Raw genomic sequence first — 5000 nt, forward strand, 5'->3', positions numbered from 1 at the left:
ATACGCCAGATATAATGTCCCCTATCAGTTACTTTACCAGTCACCAGACATCAAGGCTACCTTTTAAAAGAATCTATTATCTGTCTTTGAATGTGTCCTTTTTTATTATTGTATGTGCAAGAGTTAATGATACCACTAATGTTGCGGTGGCCGATGTGGTAACGTCCGTGACTGGTGAATGCCAGACTGGGGTTCGAGTTCCGCTCAAATTCGTTAGTTTCTTTGGTCGTTGCAATATCACCATCCTTGTGAGCTAAGGATGGAGGGTTTGGGGAAGCCTATAGGTCTATCTGCTGAGTCATCAGGAGTCATTGTGTGGCCCTCCTTGGTCCTAGCTTGGGTGGAGAGGGGCTTGGGCGCTGATCATTTATAAATAATATGGTCAGTCTCTAAGGCGTTATCCCGTTTGATAGGGCAATGTCACTGTCCCTTGCTTGTGCCATTCATGGGTGGCCTTTTAACCTTTAATATAGAATACCTAATGTCTTTTTAGTTTCGACATAAGTAGCAGTTTTTTCTCTAATCAGAATTCAATAATGATAATGTAGATAAATTTTCTGTCCATTTCATAAAGTCTAGAAGATAATTTATGCCGATCTTCAAATCACTACAAGTGTCGATGACTGCTGTCTTTGCGACGCAAAATAAATATATCTTGGTTTCTAAACATTCTTTTAACAATTACTTGGTGATATGTAAATAATACCCAGCTAGAAGTTTAAATTTCTTAAAGAATCAAATGCTTTCTTTCTAACCGTAACGTTTTGCGTAATACGTAGCACAAACATTTAAGATTTTCCGGATGAGTTTTTTTTAGTTCACACGCATATCTTGCTTTTATGATAAATTCCATTTCCAGTACAGTCTCCGCTTACTGCTTTCTCGATGCTCAAAACGATTTCCTTTTTAAAAGTTTCGCGTATAGCAAAATCGATAATGAGAGAGGTTTAATGTATGTTTATTCTCTTTAATTATAGATAAAATCATTTTAAATTACCGATAGATTGGAATAACACAAGAAGGTCATAGACATATTGAGGTTATTAGAAATTTACTACATTTATATGTTCGTCCATTTTTATATTTAAAGCTTCCAAGAAAAATTTCTGATGAACCTCCTGGTGTGTGTGTGTGTGTGTGTGTGTGTGTGTGTGTGTGTGTGTGTGTGTGTGTGTGGAAATTGCCTCTTGCGTTGGCAGCCCGTAAGAGAATTTAATTGGATTAAATTGAATTGTAAAAAAAGATGTTTGTGATGATTGCTAAAATTCCAACAGCATCTGGTGTTCCCAGGGGGTCACCCATCCAAGTACTGACCAGACCCAACGTTACTTAACTTCGCTGATCGGACGAGAAGCGTTGTTTTCAACGTGGTATGGCCGTTAACAATCTTCCTTGCGTTGAAAGAGCCGATAGCACATCGTCCCGTTTCGGTAATCGATGAATGCCAAAAATTGTATGACCAGAGAACGACGATCTTTTCTTTAAAATTCTCTTTGATTAGTTTGTCTTTGTGATGGATTGTTTTCTTCATTTCCATGTTTGATTTTGATCTTGATTTATGTACGCAAGAAGATGCGTACACATCAGTACATGCAATAAAAAGCGTACATGGACACGACTGAGCGAAATCTATAATCGCCGTACTTAATCGCTGCACCTTCAATCGGATTAGAAGCTTGAAATAAATATTATTATTATTATTATTATTATTATTATTATTATTATTATTGTTTTTGTTGTTATTGTAATTATTATTTTCGTTGTTGTTATTATTATTGTTGTTATTGTTATTTTTTTTTTGTTGCTGTTGTTTTTATTATTACTATTACTATTATTATTATTATTATTATTATTATTATTATTATTATTATTGTTATTATAAACTAGTAATTCTTCGTAGAATTAATACCCGCAAGTGGAAAACAAATTGAAAATCAACTAAGGAAATTGAAGAGAATTCGAGCACAAATAACAATTAATATATTCTGCACTCATATAGACTAATTGGTAGATATATGAAACTACCTACACAATGTGCATATGCTTTTAAATCTAATTAACCACTGAAGTCTACTTGTGTATTGCCATCTAGACAACTACAGTTTGTGTTGGGAAAGTTTCAGAGGATGACTTATGGATTAAATTGTATTTATTTTCACGTAGAATACAATGCTCAGTGACAAACGCCGAAATATATTGATAAATCTTTAGGTTTATTTGGTGTTTACCCCAACCGGTAGCGCTACCATAGTCGTTAATTGTTTCAAGGTAATTAATAAATGGGTCATTAAGCATTTATCCCACTGCTGGGTATGGTTTTAGAACTTCTGATTTTGCCTCTGAATCAGGCTGAGTAAATCATAAGTGACTCTACTCGAGAGTCTGGTGATTACCTGGACTAGGTATACGCTGACTGCCTTTGTGTTATAACAAGCAAAGTTGGTACTCAAGTTGAGGCGTCTGATCATGGTTTGGTTTCTTTACTAATTAAGACTGAGAAGCCTGTACCTGATGTGTTAATATTTGAAAATTATATATATATATATATATATATATATATATATATATATATATATATATATATATATATACAGTATATGTATAAGGATATATTTTATATATATATGTATATATATGTAATATATATATATATAATATATATATATATATTATATATATGTATATATATAATATATATATTATGTATATGTATATATATATATATATATATATATATATATATATATATATTTGTATTTATATATATATATTTATGTTAATATACAGTATATGTATATATGGATATATATATATATATATATATATATAATATATATATATAATATATATATATATATATATATATATATATAATATATATATATATATATATATATATATATATATATATATATATATATATATATATATATATATATATATACGCGCATATGTATATATGCTGTATATAAACATCATCATCATCATCATCTCCTCCTACGTCTATTCACTCAAGGGGCCTTAGTTAGACTTAGCTAGTCGTCTCTATCTTGAGCTTTTAATTCAATACTTCTCCACTCATCATCTTCCACTTCACGTTTCATAGTTCTCAGCCATTTAGGCCCGTGTCTCCCTACTCTTCTAGTGCCTTGTGGAGCCAAGTTATAAGTTTGGTGAACTAATCTCTCTTTGGGGAGTGCGAAGAGCATTCCCAAACCATCTCCATCTACCCCTCACCATGGCGCTCGAGTAATCTATCTTATAGTTTCATTTGTAATCCTGCCCTGCCATTTAGCTACTAATATTTTTTAGGAGGGCTTGTTCTCAAATTTACTAAATCTGTTGGAGATTGTTTATTGTCATACCACGACTCGTGTCCATACAGTAACACAGACCTCACTAAACTGACATATAGCCTGAATTTTATAAGTAATTTCAGGTGATTTGATTTCCCAAATTTACCTTACCTAGACATTGTCTGATTTGCTTTTTCAATCTTTCACTAAACTCCAATTCTAATGATCCTGTATTGGAGATCTTAGTTCCTAAATATTTAAATGATTCCACCTCATTAATCCTTTTTCCTTCCAATGATATTTCATCTTCCATTGCATATTCCCTTATCATCTGTATTTCCTTCTTTTATCTTGAGCCCAACCTCGTGTGATATTTCATGCATTCTAGTAAGCAAGCATATACGTATATACATGCATTCACTCATTTATATAAATACACTATTATTATGTATAATGCACATGTGTGTGTATTTCGTTAAACACGTGTCTGATATATTGGTTCTTTAATAAGAAAATGAGAGTAATTTTTTTTATCACAGGTAGCTTTTTCCTTAGACTGCATTGTTCATAAATGTCTTTCTATTAGAAACTTACTCTCTCTCTCTCTCTCTCTCTCTCTCTCTCTCTCTCTCTCTCTCTCTCTCTCTCTCTCTCTCTCTCATAAAAGCTTATCATAGAAGGATGCCTTGCGTAGTGTCAACTCGGGGACATGAATTTTTAAGCGTTCACTAAAAAAGCAAATGGGTCTATCCAATTCCAATTTCTTTTATTGTAGTTTAACTTATCTGTTTTTTTAAAGGAAGTCTTTAATAAAATATTTTACAATAGTTATTATTATATGTTAGAGCTGTTGTAGCAAGAAGAAATTTTGTACTTCACATACTATGGCAATTTGAAACGCCTTTACATTTTGCAGGAGTATCAGGTCTTATTTCTGATATCGTGCAATTTATAAATTACAGGTATTATGTAAGAACCATACATGTGAAACATTAATATAACTAATCACCTCATAAGTGCAGGTAAATGATTTGCCATTTCTTTATCATTTGAGGGAATTGTTTAGAGACAAATCAAAGTGATATTTGATTTTACAGTTTTTCATAATCTTGATAAATGCCTTTTATACTGAAATCCCTGAAATCTTATAAAAGGAACAAAAGGGTAAAGCTGGCTAGTCCGAATTAAACTCTTCTCTCAAGATGGCACCTTGAGGGGTCAACAAACTGGAAGGATTAAGACGCAGACTTCATTTCTTTTCTCCTCGAGGGGTACTAATCCCCCAGGCCATCCTCCTCCTCGTCGGCCACTTTCACGCCCTATTTGACACAGAATCCAAGAACCAATTACAGCAGGAGGTAATTGGAGTTTCATAAAAGCGATGAGGACTGTGGCCCCATGAAGAAATTAAGGACGCTGGAGGATCATAGGCTGCGGCGAAGGAAGAAGTGATAGGTTGGCTTCCCTGTTTCCGCTTGAATGAATTGATCACCATAGCGCCTGTTTGTAGTCCTTGCTGTGCTATAAAAGGGATTTTGGCGTAGGAAAAATCTATTTCTGGGCTCCGACCCATGCCGCCCAGTGAAATAGCTCCTTTTACATAATTTCTAAGGTAAAAATTGCGCAGTTTTTACCTTAGAAATGATGTAAAAGGAGCTATTTCACTGGCGGCACGGGTTGGAGCCCAGAAATACATTCTAAGGC

General features: G+C 33.4%; 1 protein-coding gene and 1 non-coding gene across 2 annotated transcripts in view; one reads left to right on the forward strand and one right to left on the reverse strand.

The window, feature by feature from the left end:
- LOC137619590 (protein amalgam-like) overlaps positions 1-5000 on the forward strand; it is a 146178-nt gene that overhangs the window by 102411 nt on the left and 38767 nt on the right. The window lies entirely within an intron of this gene.
- Positions 1266-1384, reverse strand: LOC137620365 (5S ribosomal RNA). Its single transcript, XR_011040059.1, has one exon. It is a non-coding gene; the product is annotated as a 5S ribosomal RNA (ribosomal RNA).

Source organism: Palaemon carinicauda, chromosome 26 (assembly GCF_036898095.1).
Source record: "Palaemon carinicauda isolate YSFRI2023 chromosome 26, ASM3689809v2, whole genome shotgun sequence".
Classification (NCBI taxonomy): Eukaryota; Metazoa; Arthropoda; class Malacostraca; order Decapoda; family Palaemonidae; genus Palaemon; species Palaemon carinicauda.